This window comes from Caretta caretta, chromosome 5 (genome assembly GCF_965140235.1).
Source record: "Caretta caretta isolate rCarCar2 chromosome 5, rCarCar1.hap1, whole genome shotgun sequence".
NCBI lineage: Eukaryota > Metazoa > Chordata > Testudines > Cheloniidae > Caretta > Caretta caretta.
This window is the reverse complement of record NC_134210.1, coordinates 34,226,521-34,246,524: the sequence shown is the minus strand read 5'-3', so window position 1 is coordinate 34,246,524 and position 20,004 is coordinate 34,226,521.

The window sequence follows — 20,004 nt, the reverse complement described above, 5'->3', positions numbered from 1 at the left end:
TTATCTTCCCTAAAGAACTGTCTTGAAGGGGAAAAACTCCTCCTTGCCAGGGTAGTGTTTCTTCTTCAGACAATGTTTCTGCATGATGCCATCAATCTTCTTATAGTGTGGCGATAGCATCTTATCACAATACATGAAGAATAACATTCTTGTGCCATTTCTCTCTCATGATTCATACCATTTGTATGTGCAATTCCAGCACAGTAGGAACTTGCCAAATGTATGTCAGACGTCTTTACAAAGGTAGACTATTGTTTATATAAAATAGGAACAGTTGGTTAAATTGTTGTTCAACAGACATCTTTTTATCAAACCACCACTCTTTTATATTTAAGGATCATACTGTTGGATGCTGATTAATTGTACTTTCTCACCTCTACTAATAAACAAGGAGATCTATAGACCAACCCCTCTGCATGGGTTGGATATTTTATTCCTTCCTGGACTGGAAATGTGTTATTTTCTATTCTTATTCCTTTAGCAGGCATGCATATAAAAAGACTACCATTTATTTTATGAACGTATGGTATAGTGCACACATCTGTTCATTTAACTGTATCGTATAGTTACACTACAGCTGTCTTCGGGGTTGAAGTCAAATCAATTCTGCAAACCAAACCTCTCCCCTTTTGCCTATTTCCTTTTCTCTTGTTTTTTTTTTACCCCCTGTGGCTGTCTCATAAACTCGTTGGATTTAATTATTTAAATTCTTGTTTAAAGTTTGAATTCACTGCCCGGTGAATTTCTGGAGCGTAGCATAGCAAAAAAAAAAAAAAAAGTGGATTTTAAAACAGAAACCAACTTGGATAATGAACATTTTGTTTAAAAATACAGTAGTCCAGTAATATGTATACGTCACTTCTTTCCTAACTACTTTTTCCTAATGAAACAATATTTCACAAAGTAAAAACAGCAGCTTATGTTACAATCATACAATAAAATCAAAGATAACTACTTTGTAATTGGGCTCATCACAACTCAAAGACCTATGTTGTAAGAACCTGGTCTAGTCAAAAGTTGTAATAATACTTAGATATTTGCCTATGGGCCCTTGTAAAGTGAGGTATCTGTAGCTGACCTTGCTGCCTCCTGTGTGATCTTACATATAAGGAAAATCCTGGAAGAACCAATGAAAAGCACAGCAGTGATGTCAGAGAACAGAAACTTGACCTCTTAGATGATTAGCATGGTATGAATACTTTGATACTAAGACAGCGAGACAGGAAGATTTCAGATATAAGGAATATCATGGAAGAAGGGATGCAGATGAGATCACAAAAAGAATCCAAATGGGACAATTTGGAGGAACTTTTATATAGTTATAATAATAATTATAATAATACCTAGCTTTTATCAGTGGTTTTCATCAGTAGATCTCAAAGCACTTTACAAGGGATGTCAGTATCCTTATCCCCATTTTACACAGTGGGAAAGTGAGACACAGGGAGATGAAGCGACTTGCCCAAGGTCACCCAGCAGGTCAACTGCAGAGGCAGAAATACAACTCAAATCTCCTAAGTCCCAGTTTGGTCTTCTATGGACGTGGAAGTAGGCATGAAGGGAGAAGGAAGAGCAAAGATGTAGATATAGGGGGGCTTGTAAAGCCCTGAAATTGTGGGAGAGAAGTTTAATTGGATGTACAGGGTAAGGAGAATGAAAGGATTTGGTGAGCAAAGGAAGATGATTTTGGCATATGCCCTTTCAGTGGAGTGAAGGCAAACAAGATGAAGTTCAGGGAAGCCAGGCAGAGATGACTATGTGGTAGATGGGGTTTTAGAGGCAGGAAGGAAAAGATGATATTTTAGGTAAGTTACAGAGAAAGAATCAATAGGCCAGAGCAAGAGTCTGCCTATAGGGGGGTGGAGAAACAGGAGCTGAAGGTGCCATAGAGACTGAGAGCACTAGTGATGAGAGGGATAGTGAAGTGTATCCAGAATGCTTTTATGCATCCAATAATGGCAAAGGGAGAGAGAAATTAAGAAATTTATGGCAAAGGGAGAGAGAAATTAATGGGTGAAGAGAGATGTTTTCAAAGACATTTGAACCAAGAGAGATGAGTATGTTTATTTTGTAAGGATTATAAATTCTGATGGCAGGTTAGTCACCTGCCCATCCTACAGCACACAGGAAAGTTAGGGAGTACCAGAGGGTCACAACAAAGGGAATAGAGCAGTGTCTTTGGGGCTGCTGCTTCCCTCCCATGCATATGGGTAGGTAGCAGGCAGGACTTGCTCTAGCCTCAGAATGCACTGGCCAGTGCAACTGAGCAAGGTGGAGGGAGAAGTAGTCTGTTACTGGTATAAACTAGTGGAGATCTGATCCATTGGCTAGCCAATGAAGTCAAATAAAAGATTCCTATTGAGTTCAATGGATATTTGATCAGGGACAGCAACTTACTTCTCCACAGAGAAGTCACTGTCACCTCTATGGACAGCCTCCGGGGTGGTGCATCTACATATCACTTCTTATTTACGGGCAACTGTAATATTAGAATGTATCCCTCTAGCATTAGCCTAAGATAGCTAACATAGTAAAGCCATGTACTTTAGTGTCTGAAAGCTTGTGTCTACAATAACTTCTCAGAAGTTACCTCTATACAATAAAACACTTATTAAGACAATAAAAGCCAGTGCAGAATTTTAATAAAAAAAGTAGCAGAAAAATACTGAGGAACATTTTACATTGGTATTAAAAAAACCCACGCCAGAGACAAACCCACAAAAACATCCAGTTCATGGGAATTACCAACGTCCAGTAGTATTCTCGTACACAATGAATATTACACAAAACATTTGTTTTCACATGTTTAATTACATTAAAAAGTAATAAAAAATAATTTGCTTTTATGCAATTACTATCAGTCTGTAACCTAGAACCTTTTTCTATGTTTGAATGTTTTAATATAAACCAGTCATATTGGGTTAAGTAAAAAAATATGCTCAGAATGAAAATAATTCAAATAATGTGCCATGTTTTCTTTTACAAGCCTCAAATAGCTTCCATTCTACTAACAGCTTTATATCTTTATGAATGTATATAGGAAATGTTTGTAGCATAACGATGTAGGGTGATTTTTTATATCACGGCATGGACTGTATTCTGGTGCTTTGTTAGGTATATTGTACCGTTCATTATGCATAGCATTCTTTAAAAGTCCTACTGACTATAATTTTGGTTTCTTAGTCAATATATGGAGGCCCTCTGGTTTTAGGTTTTATTTATATTGTTTCTTACATTTAGATTAAAAAAAACAGGTAAAACAATTGTGCTAAAATTCTGGTGTTTTCGCACAAAAGGGGTATGCTCTGTCAACCATGTTTATGGCCTGGATTTTTAGAAAACTTCACATCATAACTGAGTATGCCAGCGACCAAAGGAATGTTTAATGAGGCATTTGCACAGGCTGTTACTGCAATGGTGGGCACAATCCCTCTTCAGAGTACAGGACAGTTATGCACTCTTCTGAAAATCTATACCTGTGTTTTGAGTCTATTAACAGTGAAGTTTCAGAAGGGTGGCCCCCCCTCCTGTGAATGTAAGCTATCTGCATTTTCAGGCCCACGTTTGAATTGCTGGCAGGAGCCTGATATGCTCATTGTATCTCCTAACTGAGTGCAGGTACAAATCAAGTAGTAAGAAGTGCAGCTATTCATATTTGTTCCTGGTGTTCATTTTTAAAACACAAGATATGCCCAGTATAAATCCCTTCCTCAGAGCCCCTCACTGGACGCTTCTTTGTGGGAGCTTAACAGAAGAACACCTGAATCTGAAACATTGGCCAATGGCCATATACATGACCCATACTTGATTCCTTCTCTCATAGATATTTGACTTTTCACACAAGAAGTCCAACGAGCGCTGCAAGGCTTCATGGTAACCACCTGCACCTCTGAAGAGAGGACAGCCGATTGGCTAGCTGAAATGAAACCAGGTAAGAAAGTGCTGGTGCTAGCGAAAAGAGGAAGGAGCTTAAAAAAAATTAATTCAGTAGAAGGAATCTGCCTAATTACAATAAAATGGTCAGTAGTTGTGGGATCCTTCTGGTCTCCTCACTGATCTGAAGGTTCAAATAGTGGTGGCCTCTAGAAATGCCTTCTTTCATTGTATCCTATTTGAAGACTACACCTCATTCTCAATAGATATGGATTTGGCCCTGTTTTCTGCTTCAGCTGTAGGTGGGATCATCAGTAAGTGGGATGCTGTTCAATAGGGAGCCAACATAGTGGCTGAAAAATCTGTGTAATTGCACTGGTTCCGTGTTGAAGAACAGATCCACTTTATGGTCTTGTTGGTAATCTTCAACACTGACAGTGGGTTAGGCCTCAGGTACTTGGGAGACTAATATTCTCTCAGTGGCCGGAATGTTCCATAACTACTGCACTCCTCTAGAACAGTGAACCATTCCAGCAGCGATAATGACTGTGGGAACCGTAGACAGAGCTTTTTCAGTGACCATCTCAAGGTTTCGAAATTCATTTCCTCAAAACATCAAAATGGCATTGAAGCTTACTGCTTTCAGGTTGTAGTATAAAACTCATCGCTTTGTCCAAATAATTAAAACGAAACAAAACTCCTGATACCTAATGTCAACACCCTTCTCTGCCATCAAATAGTAGGGAGAGAGAAACTTTCTGTTTGTTTACTTTATAAGGCCGTCAGCTACTATGGTGATGAGAATAGTATGAATAGAAAGGTGGCTAAAACTGAGCTACTATTTATACTCCACATAACGGTGTTCTGAAGATTAATTATGGCAATGTTAACATAACTAAGGTTGGTGTCAGCCTTCTGTTATTTAATTAATTTTTGTAACATGCTTTGGGAGTCTCAGAAGAAAGAGGCTGCAGTATATCGATTGAGTAAAAAGTGTCATTATTACATTTATTATTTTATTACCTTCAACTCGATCTTAATAAGTGGGATAGCAACATTCATGTAAAACATTCTGTGCTTTGCAACGTGACGTAGGATTATTTTGTCAAGCAACTTTCTTTTTTCCAAATTAAAAGCTAATTACCTTTCAAGGCTTTCATTTTTCTTCTTTTGTCTTTTCAGTGAGTGAAGGCAGGAAATCAATCATGATTCATACCATTTTGGGGTGTGCTGCTTTCTCTGACGAGTTCTGATTACAAAGCTGAGCCCACTTGTATAACCAAAACATCACATAGGATGTTTTCCACTTCATTCTTTTATTAATCACTTCTTAGTTCTTGTAAATAGTCTACATAAGTACATCCTCAATACGTCATAGGGACTCCAGTGAGTAAATGGTGGTTCAGCTGTGAGAAATGTCGCCCATGAAATTTTTATGTCTTTTTTTCATCATCATGGTGCTTTCTTCACATTCTATTTAATTTGTCAGAGGCAAATGTTTTGATTTTAGAGCCTTGATGCCAAACATTTATTATTTCCAGTTATTTTAAAATATATTTCTACTTCTAAAGAGCGATTAGCTCAGTGGAGAAAGCTATTAAAAACCTGAAAATATATATAGAAAGAAATCTATTCAAGCAATATTCATCCCTTTGATGAAGATTTTTAGTATTTATTGGAGATTGTTGATATTTCAGTAATAGTTTTCTCCTTCTCAATCCAGCTGCTCCTTCTGCCTGATTTTGCAGAGAAGATATAAATCCTGTGTTCATGACATCACAGTTAGTTCCCATGGAAATGTATTTGTGATAGCACAAATACAACAGTTATGATTTCACTGCAGGATCAAATAAGAGGAGAAAATATGTTGCCAGTGAGAAAATGTTTCTTTAAAAATAAATCTATGTAATTATTTAAAAAGGTTAAAAATTACTGGTTTTACCTGTTGAATGAGCACCAACAATATGCTGCACAGATGTGCTACACAATATGCTAGAATGAGACATTCCTTGCCCCAAGGAGCTTACAACCTGATTTAGACAGAAACATTATACAGCAGGCATAAAATACACCTGGCAAGAATGCAGACTTGAAGCAGAGGCCAAGTTGATGGCTGATCATCATTGAAAGGCTTGGTGGAAGAGCTGTATTTAACAGAGGGGTTTGATAAAAGAGAGGATTAGCTGGAGCATTAGCTGGAGTTGGGCCATTGGAGCTGCAGGCACTTAGCACATCTCAGAAGCAGGCGCTACAAGAAGCAATTTCAAGCATAAAGGGAAGCACAGAAGAAGTTCCCAATGGTGTAGAGAGATAGTGCAAAGGAGGCAGCTAGGAGTGGGGTTTGTACAGAGCAAAGGGAGGGAGAGCATGAGTATGTGGAAACAAGGGCAGAGTTGTAACCAAGTGCAGTTGAGAAAGGCTTTGAAGCAGAGAATGAGAAGTCTGACCTCAATGCAGAATAGTCAGGAAAGCCAGTGGTTCAGAGGGGAGTGATGTGTTTCAGGGTTTTGAGGGAGGAAGGTTTGGAAGAAGCATTTTAGATAATCTGGAGCTAAGCAAGATGAAGAGCAAGGAGAGTGAGAAGGAAGAGATTGCAGAAGACAAGCTGTGAAGTGACCAAGGCATGAGCAGGGAGGAAAAGGACAGATGTTGAAGATAGTGTAGAGGAAAAACAGCAGGATTTGGTAGGTGCTTGGAAGAGAAGGGGAGTCTCACAGAGACAGAAGGGTCGGGGGAACAGAAAATGACACTAAGCCTGATTTTCATCTCACACTGCTGTAAATCAGGAATATCTTTAATGAAGCCAATGAGTTACAAACATGTGAAATTGGTGTGAGACAAGGTAACTGTATTTGTGAGTCCAGGAGATAGGAAGGTTACTGGAGTGGTTGACTATGCTATTGAAAAGAGCAGGAGAGAGGGTTTGGAATCAAAGACAAGATTTCAACATACTGAGTTTGAGATGGTAACAGGACATCCCAGAGGAGGTTTTGGAGATGGAGATATTATTGTGAGATTCAGTGGAGGGGGAGAAGTTGGGGTGGGTCAGAAAGTAGATTTGGGAGTACCCAGCATAGAGACAGTAACTAAAGCTATCAGAATGACTGAAGTCACACCATTATAGACTTCAGTATATGCAGTTTTCTGGATTTTATTGTGACTTTAAGTTCTGGAACTCCCTTTAAGTGGCAGAGTTCAAAACTAGTCAGCTCAAAGTCTGTTGAAGATTGAAATGGCTGTACATTAAAATGGCAGAATAGTAATATACATACATATATATACTTATGGCGCCTTCCCACCCTGTTCCCTAATAGGTTCATTGCAAGGCTCCTGTCTCTGGGTGGCTGTGGCAGAAGCTTTCCACCCTTGTGTTAAATGACTTCCATACCACTACAGGATGACAAAATCTTTGCAATATTCCCCCCACCTTTTAGACAACTGATATAGAATATTCTGTCACTAATTTCTAACTGCTGCCTGGCTTAACCCAGAGATCATCCATTACACCATCAAGGTTTTCCCAGGTTCCATGCAGTATTCTTACCTCCACTGGCATATTGGGCCAGAGCCTCAGCTGTTGTAAACTGACAGCTCCATACATTGCCTTAGATGTAGCTATGCCAACGTATAATGGCTGAGAATCGCATCCATTGATACTACTTAGTTGTGCATATTTGGAGTGGCACTGCAGATATGCTCTGCATACACTAAAGTTATGGTGGGGATAGGTGAAGTTATGGTGAAATCTATTCTGTTATTATTGTAGCACAGCCTTGCAGAATTATGACAATTTACCAGTCCAGACACACAAAACATGCTTGCCTGGCTTGGTTATGAGGATGATGCTAATGAAAAAAACAGTGATAGTCCACTTCTCTGTAAAACAAATAAATAAATACATAAAATTTAATGTTGCAAGGCTGTTGTAAGATCTGTGATAAACAATGTTTTTGAAAAGCATTTATTATACCTGGCCACATGTCAGTAACACATTCAAATACTGACCCAAATCATTATTAATTCCTTTAGTATTTTTGTAATAATATTAAGCATGATGAATTCATTTGTTACTAATATGGATGTCATAAGTACTTTATCAGATTTCGAACTCAATTCATTATTAATTATATTTACCATTATTTTAAAGAGGTACCCAGATGTTCTTATGATAGAATTAAGGTAAACAATGACTGATTCTTGGAGGTTATGATTAGAGCAGCTCTACACAATTTGACAAAACCTCATATGCCTTTAAATATAAAGCACCTGCCAAACCACATGTGCACCAGACTTCTCAAATTCCTCCTCACGCATTACTGCAGAAAGGTTGGTATAGCAGAGACCTAGCCCATACTTTAAAAGTCAGTATACAGCAAAGTACATTCTTTCCAAAACCAGGCATATTTCCTCTTCAAAAACCACAGATTCTGTAACAGCAATTTGTAGTCAACCACTGGTTCTCTGATTTAAATATTATTGTCTTACCACCCTCAATTTTTTTCAGCTGGTACATTACACTCTGACACACAAATAAGACATTACATACGAATGTACTGGTTTCATTCAATCATAGATGTTAGAGATGGGAAAGGCCTATAAAATCATATAGTCTATAACCCTGCCAATGCAGGATTGTTCCCTACTTTAAATTTAATATTGTTTAGTCCAGTCTAATTCTGAAACTTTCCAGTGATAGGGTTTCACTACTTCGCAAGGGGAACTATTCCAAACCTAATATATCTCATTATCAGGACATTTTTCATCCTAATCTTTCTTTCTTTCTTTCAGTTGCTGCAGACTTGGATATCTGTAAACTTTTATAATGTTCTCCCCATCTCCTATTTGCCCAAGTTCCATGAGCTAATCTAATGGAGTTTTACAAATGATTTAATAAATATTGGACAACCCTGTTTACAGAAATGTCTGGGGAATCTCTGAAACCTTTAGCTAAATGAGTTTTTGGATGTTTGGGTGAAGCTGGAGTGGTCTGCTAGATATGAAAAGGCTGCTCCCAGTCCCAGAAAAAAGTGAAAATGAGAAAGACAGCTGCTTTGCTAAACTTAAGCTCTGGACCTTACTCTTAAAGCTAATTGAACACCAGACCACTTTGCAGTTTGGCTGACTTTAAAGGAGCTGTAATCTCAGCCCATTTGAAAAGCCCATTCTCATTCAGTACAATCCCAGAATTTTCCTTAACTGGAGTTTGGTGTAATGGGAAAATATGTATCATCTAAGGAGGGTGAAAATCTCCTTTGAAGAATAAGGGGGGAAATCCTGGCCCCACTGAAGTCAATGGGTGTTTTTCCATTGGCTTTAACAGAGCCAGGATTTCACCCAAAACATTTATGAATAATACCCCCATTAGCCAAATTAGAGCTACCTGTATAAATACTATTTGAATCTAAAAATGGATAGAACTCCTAGTGACTGAGCTGCATGTATTTTATTTTACTGATACCTAGAACAATTTGTTTTCTCCAACATTGCTTTGCTTTACTAAAATCATTAAAAGAAGCACTTCCACTTTCATGATGATGCTGTTGTAACTTATTCACTCTTATACTAGTTCATTCACGGAAAGCGAGAACACCAGTTGTGAGGAGAAAAAATATCATAATCCTCTAGGAAGGAAGGAGGGTCACGTGGCTACAGCACAAGACTAAGGAACAGGAGATCTGGTTTCAGGTTAGCCTTCCTTTGTGATCTAGGGTAAATCAGTGGGAGTTGTGGTTCTCTGAAAATAAGGTCAATTTTATTTTGGTGCCTGCATATGGATTTCTGGTCTATTCTATCCAGGTTTTCATAAAACCTCATCACTATAGTCTCTGAACACCTTCCAATGGTGCTCTAAGGACACGATTTTTAAAGGTATTTAGGTGCCTAAAGATGCAGATAGGGGCCTAGTCAGATGGGGTGGCAGAACTGGGGGGAGGGTAAGGGGAGCTAATGCTCCCACAATGGAAATATTGTGGGAGTTCAGCCCCTGTGTAAACTTGCACATTCCCTGGTGTAGGGCGGAGCACATGGCAGTGAGAGTGGGATCCAGAGGGGCTGGAGTGGCCACCATGGGGCTTGGGATAGGGACAGGGGACAGGGGCTAGGGTGGGCACCGCTGCACCCAGGATTGGACTGGGGAGCAGGACACAGTAGGGCTGGAATGTGCCTGGGAGCAGGTAGGTACCTCCAGGGACCTCCTTCCCACCTCAAGTCAGCACCTTGCCATACCCTGGCCAAGTCTCAGTACCTCTGCTCACTCCTCTGCCTATCCCTCCACCCCTGGCATTTGCAAGGAGCTTCTGCCCCCCGGAGCTGGATTTTCAAAAGCACCTAGGCACTTCATTCCCATTAAAATCTTTTAAAAATCATACCCTAAGTGACTTGCCTAGCATTTGTCACACATTGCTCTTCCTTCCTTCCTTCCTTCCTCTCCCCAGGAAAAATAAAATATTTTCTTTTTATTTAATACATTATATGTGTACTGTGCTATGGATTTATAGCAGCAAAGGCAAGGTGGAAGAAATACAGCAGACAGTGGTGAGGTTTGTAGTTTAGGAGTCCTTTATTGCTGATCTGCTGTACTATGCTATGCTGTTTTGTACCAGCAGGACAGTGGGGTGGGAGGAGGTATTGTTTCATATTCTCTGTGTGTATATAAAGTCTGCTGCAGTTTCCACGGTATGCATCCGATGAAGTGAGCTGTAGCTCACGAAAGCTCATGCTCAAATAAATTGGTTAGTCTCTAAGGTGCCACAAGTACTCCTTTTCTTTGTGCTAGGTATATATTTAAGGAGGCTTGGGTTATTCAGTAATGGCCTCATGACTCCTGTTAAGGCTTTTAAAATGAGATGCTTTCATGTAGCATGATGCCACGATGCTGTAGCAAAATGGTTGTAGTTTTATGCCTCTACATATTCATCCCTTCCCATTGTCTCCAAGCAATCCCCAAAGAGAGACTTATGGGGGGGCTGAGAGAAAAGGAGAATGTACCAAGGAAAAAACTAGACCTGTGTGGGAACAGGATTTTCCATTTCATGGGAAATTTCAAAAGTTCAGATTTTTTTCTATTCCGCAACTGACAAAACCAAAACCAAACAAAAATAGAAATTTCCTGTGACATGATATTCTGGAAAAAAATTCATTTTGGGTTGATTAAAACATTTTATTTAGATAAAATCAAAGCATTTTATTCCAATTTAGACCTATTAAAATATACAAGGAATTTTGTTTCAAAAAGAAAAATCAAAACTTCTGTTATAAGTTGTCAAAATAGGACATTTTCACAGTATTGAAATGCTGCCTTTCATTTTTTTAAACAAAATTTCATCACAATTGATGTGTTTTGTCAAAAATAGTTTTGACAAAAAAAATCTTGACCAGCTCTTGATGTAACACTCCTTTTTCCTTGTTCCTTGTCCAGGTTCATGGGCACAGACTCCCTCCCATGCAGGCAATCAAAGGGAAACGTAGGGCCAAATTTTATTGTACTATAGGTTTTATCTTGACACTTATCATGCAAAAGAGCTATGTAGGTAACCCATGTGATCAAAATCAGCAAAGTGTTCTTTGGGCCTGATTCTCTCATACACCTGTGTAACCATTGCTTGAGATTTATTTTGATGTAACCAAGAGGAGAATTAGACTGCCTACACTTACTCCATGTTCAGATCAATGATTTTGGGTTTAGTTGTTGGAGGTGGCCTGTGATATACAGGAGGTCAGACTAGATGATCTAGTGGTCTTTCTGGCCTTAAACTCCATGACTCTATTTTTAATAGCTATAAAATATTAATTCTTGTTTTATCAATACAGTCAAACATTTTTTGTATAGATGGGCCCAAGCCAAGACACCACATCTAAGTGTCCTCTGTTTCTGAAGAAGTATAGATCTGAACTTTACAGTTTGTATCTATCTCTAGTTTTATGTTATAGTTCTGACATGTAGAAAATGTTAGAGAGACAAGGTGGGTGAAGTAATATCTTTTATTAGACCAACTTCTGACGGTGAGAGAAACAAACTTTTGAGCCACACAGAGCTTCAGGGCTTGAAAGCTTTTCTCTCTCACCAACAGAAGTGTGTCCAATAAAATATATTACCTCACCCACCTTGTCCCTCTAATATCCTGGGACTGACATGGCTACAACTACAATGCATACTGTAGAAAATATGTCAGAGTCTCAAACATAAAAGCCTCATATATAATACAGGTATGTCGGAATGTAATGCAAAGGCTTTAACTGGAAGCTGAAGTTAAATAATAATATTAGCATTATATTACTTAGTTTTGGAACTGATGTATCACTTTATATTCTACAGCCCAATATACATGTTTAATAACAAAGCCCTAATCTTCTTAATAAGATGGCCTTGTTATTTATTGTTGTAGCTCAAAATACACTTCAAAAATGTTTATCAAGTTCAGTTCTAATGATGAAACATGTGGATCATTCACAACTATTACGTTTAATTTTATTTTTCAAAATCTACATTTCACCTCACCACAAAAACATCCACTCATAGTGTTCTAGCTGAACTATTTTCTGAAACCAGGCTCCACTTCCCTCTGTAACACGCAGTGACTTACTGGGACTGGCTAAGCTCATTCCCAAAAATCTCCTGGGCATTAGCATTAAGAATTCTATCTGCACTGGGCTCACTGGGAACCTAACTGAACTCTTTATGCAGAGGGAATGCTTATGGCAATGTCTTTATCTCTTCTGCTGGGACACTCACTGGCCCATGCCTTTTTTTTTTTTTAATTATGTTTACTAACTTTTGTCTTAAAAATTCTGGGACTTTTTTTCAGGCCAAAACCAAAGTCAACCCCATTGAGCCCTCTTTTGTTTCTTTATTGATGGTCCTGTAATAAAATAGAAAAGGGTTTTCAAAAATGTGTTTGTTATTATAACTTTATCCTAATTCCTCCCAAACAGGAGATGGCTCTGAGTGGTCTTAAGGCATGGAAAGTTCCTAAACATCTGAGGGAGTTAAAGGAATTAACATTGCTTCCTAAAATACCCAGCCAGCCGTTCTACTGAAAGAAAACAAAAATAAACAAAATGCTTTAAGAAGTCAGTAGTAATAAGAACCTTTTCTTTTTTATTTGCCCTTACTTCATCCAGATTTTATCCTTCTCCTTCTTTCCTAATCAGTGAATTATCAGTACAAAAGTTGCTGAAAGAGCAGCCTGGCTGGTATTATCATTTAGAAAACACCTTAGTACTTTACTTCAATAAACTCCTGGGGCAGACCCACAGCTGTGGTGAATTGCTATAGCTCAATGGAGCACCCAATTTTTTGACACTATGAAGTTTAATGAAATATTATGGACTAATAATACACTTATGTTATCCTGTTTTATCTTCACATAGTGCTCATTGCTAATGGTTATAGCTTGCCTGTGTTCTGGATGTGGAATTTCCATTGAAGCCAAGGGAAGCTTTGCATACTAACTGATGGCCTTGTGTAAAATTTAGAGAATCACCAAATAGATCATCAGAAATTCTGATATCAGTGTAACCACCATGGTTCAGAAAAACAAATACAAATGAGAGGCAGATCACTGCTTTAGTGATCAAACCACAGGGAACTGATGTTTTTCCCTGTTAAGTTGAATGTGTGTTATGCTTAGAGCGGGGCAAAATGTACAAATTTCATCCCTCAGGGGTTAATCTGAACATTTTACTTGGTTTTAATCCCTATAGGTTTTTCCCACCTGACACCAGAAGATTTGCTTAGAGTTTTGAGTTTGAACAAATCCAACAATAATATCACCTATAAATCTGTAAACAAACATGACTTATGTGGCATTTCAGCATGACATGATTCATCAATATATTGAACTGCTTTATGTAAGCAAAGCCACAAATGTCATACCAACATTTTAATGGAACATTTCAAAAGTACATTGTATTCTTTAGTATTGGGTTGATATATTTTTTAAATTTAAAATTTTGTCTCTGTTTTGTTTTAAGCTGCAACAGAAACAGAGTTGGCAAGCTTAAAGGTACTTTGTGTAATCTTAGCTTTCCCATGCTTGGTGCAGGACCTATTGAGGCCACTTCCAGTCCTACATATCTGTGATGCTGTGATCCTCTTTTCTGGAGGTCAAAACACCACCTCTATGATGGACATATCTTCTGGTCCACTGACTGGCCTTATGTAGCGATAGTGTTGTAATACTCTATATCCCCTTTCATTGTGCTGCAATCCACCTTTGAATTGCTAACACTGTAAATTCCTCTAATCTCTTTGAATGCTGAATCCCTTCTGGCAAACACCAAAATTTGTCAGTCTCGGATCTGGGTGTTGAAAATTCTTTACTGGGACAAAAAAGTCCTAGGATTTCTACCCCTCTGCCCTAATGATGTAGCTTTTCATGATTTAGGTGCATGCCTCTCATTTTAAAGGCCTGTGGCCAATGAGTAAAAGAATGAAGTCCCAGGTCCCAGCCCCCTTTCCCTGCTGTGGTGTCACCAGAGCAGGCTGACTCAGCTATAGCTTGAACTCAGGTTGACCTCAAAGTTCTCAGGCTGGAGGAAATAGTTAAGTAACAGCTAAAACATACAAACAGGTCATCTATCCTATCTTTTTTACTATATTGTTTTGCTCAGATGTGCAATACTTAGGAGCAATCAAGCATTTCACATCCACCCAGGAACACATTTATGGCTTTAAAATGAATAAACCTGCCTGTGTTCTGGATATTTTTTTCTCCCATTGATTGAAGTACAAAACACATGGAGAGCAGTTATCTAGCTGTAGCTCTTCTGTAGGATTGTTATTTGGATACTTATACCAAAGTTGTCTCTTGCCTTATGCACCTTTGCAGGGGAGTAAGGGGGCATAAAGTTCCTGTTTAATCCCCTTCATATGTGACCACATCATCCTATGCAACTGGTCATCAAATGGACAGGCAGGAGTGGGGAATGGTTGGGGTGCCCCACTGGCTAGTTAGCACTAAGTGGGAAGTAACCTTCTTTTGGCATTTGAGCAATAGTAAATTATATCACTCCCATATAAGCGGGGAAACCAAGGAACAGCCTGCTTCTGTAATTAGGCTAGAATTAATGATGACATTGACACTGAATGTCAATGGAGCTCTGTAAATGAATGCCAGCTGAGGAGCTGGTCCAAATTGTTTAATTGATGGCATATATGTCTTAAGTCATTATCTAGAAAAAGGTAAACCGGTCACTTCTCATGTATTTGACTTTACATTTGGGGGTTAGAGTGCCTACAAACATTGTCATACTGGCAGCTCTGGACACTACACAACAAGTACATTTTTCAGTGTGTTTACACAAGTACAACATATACTGTGACAGTGGAAGCTACATCACACCACCTCTCCAATGTACCTCAACCTCAATCTGGAGGACTGGCTTTAAGGGTAAGAGGTTAATTCAGTCTCCAAATTCATCCAGGCTCTCTGCTGAAATTGCCTAAACGAATGCAACTTTTGGTCTCCTTGCAGGTTATTTCAAATCACACCACCTCTGAAGAGTGCTGTATACAAAACGTCAATAAATACTATGACTAGTTTCATGATGTGGACACTTTTCCAATGGGAAGTTGACTGAGATTGTGCAAAATGTAGCCATCAGATAGTAACAATTTATGATCACCACGAACACGGGCCAGATTCAAAGCAGCAATCTGGAGCTGAAAAAGTATTAACAACATATCCTATTGCTAAGCCACTGAGACATCAGTCCCTGCTGTATTTCAAGCTTATTTGCTAAATAATTTGAAACTTTTAAAAATTCCACTAGGCACCTATCTGCATCTTTAGGCACCTAAATACCTTTAAAAATCTTTCCCAAAGCCTCCTATCCTTCAATCCTCTAATCCTTATACCTTGGTGGTATACAATAGGGTTTCATTCTGGTGTAAGAGCCAGCTTGCCCAGATCCCATTGCAGGATCAGGGCCTCCATAAATGAGTACAATCAGAGAAACACGGAACACACCATCAACAGGGAATCCTTCTCTCAGCTGCCAAAAGTGCAAATCTGGAAGCATTACTCATGACTCAGAATTACTCATCATCCAGACGTTCTTCACATGTGTTGCATATACTTCTTGGGTGGAGGTTTTAAAAAGATGACAGGAAAATCTGAATCCTTCCTGGGGCTCACTGGAAACTAAAGAATATTACACCGATTATTTATTACTCTTGAATACATCTCAAGCTAAAAGTTATCTATACAAAACATCTAATACAAATATAATACAGGGTTCAAAGTAAACACACACACACAAAAAAGTTAGAATAGCTGAATGTTTGTAGTCACTGAAGCTGTGGTGTTGGAGAAGTTTTATTATAGTATCTTCAGGGCAAACTTTAAGTTTGTAAATATTTCATATTACATTTATCTACTTTAGGGATATAAATGGGCCTCATTGCCCTAGTACGTCAGATCCTCACCATACACCCCTGTTAGGTTATTAGAATCATAGAATCGTAGGACTGGAAGGGACCTTGAGAGGTCATCTAGCCCAGTCCCCTGCACTCATGGCAGGACTAACTATTATCTAGACCATCCCTGACAAGTGTTTGTCTAACCTGCTCTTAAAAATCTCCAATGATGGAGATGCCACAACCTTCCTAAGCAATTTATTCCAGTGCTTAACCATCCTGACAGTTAGGAAGTTTTTCCGAATGTCCAACCTAAACTGCCCTTGCTGCAATTTAAGCCCATTGCTTCTATTATCCTCATGTTGCAGATGAGAAACTGAGCCACAGAACAAAGAATTGAACTGAGATCCTCCCAAAGCCCAGGCTGGCTCCCTAACCATTGGACCATCCTTCCTTTGTAGGAAATGTGCCCTTCTGTAAAGCACAATATAGACCAAAAGGCTACATATGTCATGTCAGTTCACACCAACTCAATCTGAGCTGTACTGATACAGACAGAGGAGCAGGGGTGCTGGAACAATTTTTATAGTGGGGGTGCTGAGAGCTATTTAACCAGACTGTAAACACGGTATAGAATAGAAACTACTTCAAGCCAGGGAGTGCTGCAGCAACCCCAGCACCCTTAGTTCCAACACCTACGTATAGGAGAACATAATGATTTTTTCTCCAGTTATCAGGATTTTTATATATATATATATATATATATATATATAAAGACAGGGATATATGTATTCAGCATAGCACAGCAGGTGTACCACTTAAAAGTGTTAGGCCTGGTCTATGCTCCACGACTGGGTTGTCGGAAGCTGTCTTGTGTCGACCTAACTGTGAAAGTGTCTTCACTTGAATTTGGCTCCTGCTGACGTAAGTGCCTCTCTATGCTGATTTAATAACATCACCTCCCTCATTGGCATAGAGTCATGGTCAATTTAGTTAGGTCATTGCAGTGTTAGTACAGGCACTGGGTTACTTATGTTGACTGTTACTGTCTTTCAGGGACTGTCACACAATGCTCCACACTGACAATACGACTTATACAAGCACTCCTGGTAAAGAGACACACCGCCAACACCAGGAGCCAAGAGTGCACATGCACAAGCGATGTAATCATTGCGGTGCCTGTAGGCCGACATAAGTTAGGTCAATGTTATTTTGTAGTGTAGACATGGTCTTACTGTCCTGAATATAAAGAGTCCCTTTTTAAAGAAAATCTATGAAAGTCAGAGTAAATTTCCCATCAAGTAATTATTCCATGGACTTCTCTGACTGTATAAACATATTCGTGGGATTATTGTCCTCCATGGCTGACATACAGTGGGACAAACTGTGCTCTCGGTTACACCAGCGTAAGTCCAGAGTAATTCTGCTGTTGAGTTACTTCAGATTTACATCAGGGTACCCAAGAGCAGAAATGAGTTTATTATGTTTAAACCAGACTGATTCTTTATAAACTCTTTCTGGTGGTAAATTTACATGGGGATAATGTGTTTTAAACTTTGAAGAGCCATTCTCTATTTCAGTTACTTGGTGCACAGATAGTAGTTTTAACAGTTTTAGACTTTCATGTGATTTTATGATTTTTGGGTTTCATCCAACTGAAATTACTACTACTTGCAATGACAATGGTTCTCCCAGTTACATAGATGGTCACCATGTACTATGCATAACAAAGATCTTATCTTGTATCAGATGAGTAAATCTGAATCGGTGGCTAGGAGCATGTCCTCACCTCCTGGGCACCCCCTTGTCTCTGGTTGCAGCATTGCATAGGGTCTCTGGCACCCCCTATGGGGCTCTCCCTCAGCCCAGTAATGGCCTTTTCCAGCCTTCCTCTTCTCCTGATTCCCCATCAAGGTGTTTTGTGGCTTGGCTCTCTAGCCAAGCAAATAAAAGTCTAGACCCCTTCCAGGGTACGAAGAAAAAGTCCATGTGAAGGTCCAAACAAATCTTCAAACTAACACCCCTTCTGCCCTTCTTGGGGTCCACTGTAATTCCCTTGTTGGCCCTACCTCAGGGCTTCCCCTGCAGGGGAACCTGCCCCTGTAATGTTCTTCCTCTGTTGTTTCCTGTCTGTTAAATCCTATCCAAGGGCTTCTCTTTGCCAAGAGATCTGTCTCCTCCACATTGTCTTCCCAGTTGAGCTCCCTCAGTCTACATATAAGTACAACCCTACCAAATTCACAGCCATGAAAAACACATCATGGACCATGAAATCTGGTCTCCTCCTGTGAAATCTGGTCTTTTGTGTGCTTTTACCCTATACTATACAGATGTCATGGGGGAGACCAGTGTTTCTCAAATTGAGGGTTCTGACCCAAAAGGGAGTTGCAGGGGGATCACAAGGCTAGGGGGGTCATGGTATTGCTACCCTTACTTCTGTGCTGACTTCGGAGCTAGGCAGCTGGAGAATTGCAGCTGTTGGCCTAACTCTACCTCCTCTGACCAGGAGCAGAGCATGATTAAGTGGAGTACTTTCCCTTGCTTCACAGGTGATGGGGGTAAGACCCATCACATGTCCCGCCCAAGTTAGTACTCATCAGGGTACTCTCTCTGAGTTATTCCAGCTCTTCCTGTCAGTCATATACCCAGGCAAACAAATGGTTTTTGTTATCTAACACATCTTGATAATGTTCTTTCCAGTATTCTTTGTCTTGTAGGTCCATTTGAAGGGCCTCCTCTGAGGTGGATAACCGATCCCAGAGTTCCCAGATCTGCGTAGTCTCAACTGCTGTCCTGGCCTGCTGTGGTTGCCTTTGGGGTTATGGGTTAGGGTCCACAATCACGGCAGCTTCTCTCGTCTCCTCACTCAGGATGTCTTTCTCCCCCAAATTTGCCCAATTTTTTCTGTCCTGCAGGGGCCTGCTTTTGGCCTCGAGAGACTGAGGCCTCATTGTCACATGGTTTCATGGTTCACAATGCAGTTAGCACCCGTTCGAGTTGTTGCTGACAATTCTTCTCCTATACCAGGTCTAGCCTTGTCCAAACCATTTTAGCTCTTGTTTTGCTGCCTCCTCCATTATTTTCTGTTGTGAGGCTTTTACCTCTTCCAGCTCCCAGTTTGCTTCATGTAACTGTGTCTCCAGGGCTTGTAATTGACTTGACATCTCCTGTTCAGCAATCCTAACCAGCTCCATCCAGTCCATTGACTCCTCATCTTCACTTCTGGGCCAGCCCAACACCCTATGTCTGAGTGAGGGCGGCTTATGGTCAACTGGTCCAAGTGGTACCCTTTCTCAAAATAGGGCTAGGAAATTAGGCCAGTCGCTGCCTATAATTGCAGGCCAGGGGAGGTCTGTTATCATGATGACCCTCAACTTGCTCATCTGACCTTGTAGTTCTATCTCTACCTCTGTTGTTGGGTAGACACATAACTCTCCATGTACATATGAAATGTATACTGGGAACTTAGGGCTGTCGATTAATCACAGTTACTTCACGCGATTAACTCAAAACAATTAATTGTGATTAAAAAAATTAATCATGATTAATTGCACTGTTAAACAATAGAATACCCAATTGAAGTTTATTAAATATTTTTGGATGTTTTACAACATTTTTATTATATATTGATTTCAATTACAACACAGAATACAAAGTGTACAGTGCTCACTTTACATTATTTTTATTACAAATATTTGCACTGGAATGGTGGTTGAAGCATCAAGGAACATATGAATCTTTAGTGCATCTGGCACGTAAATATCTTGCAACAC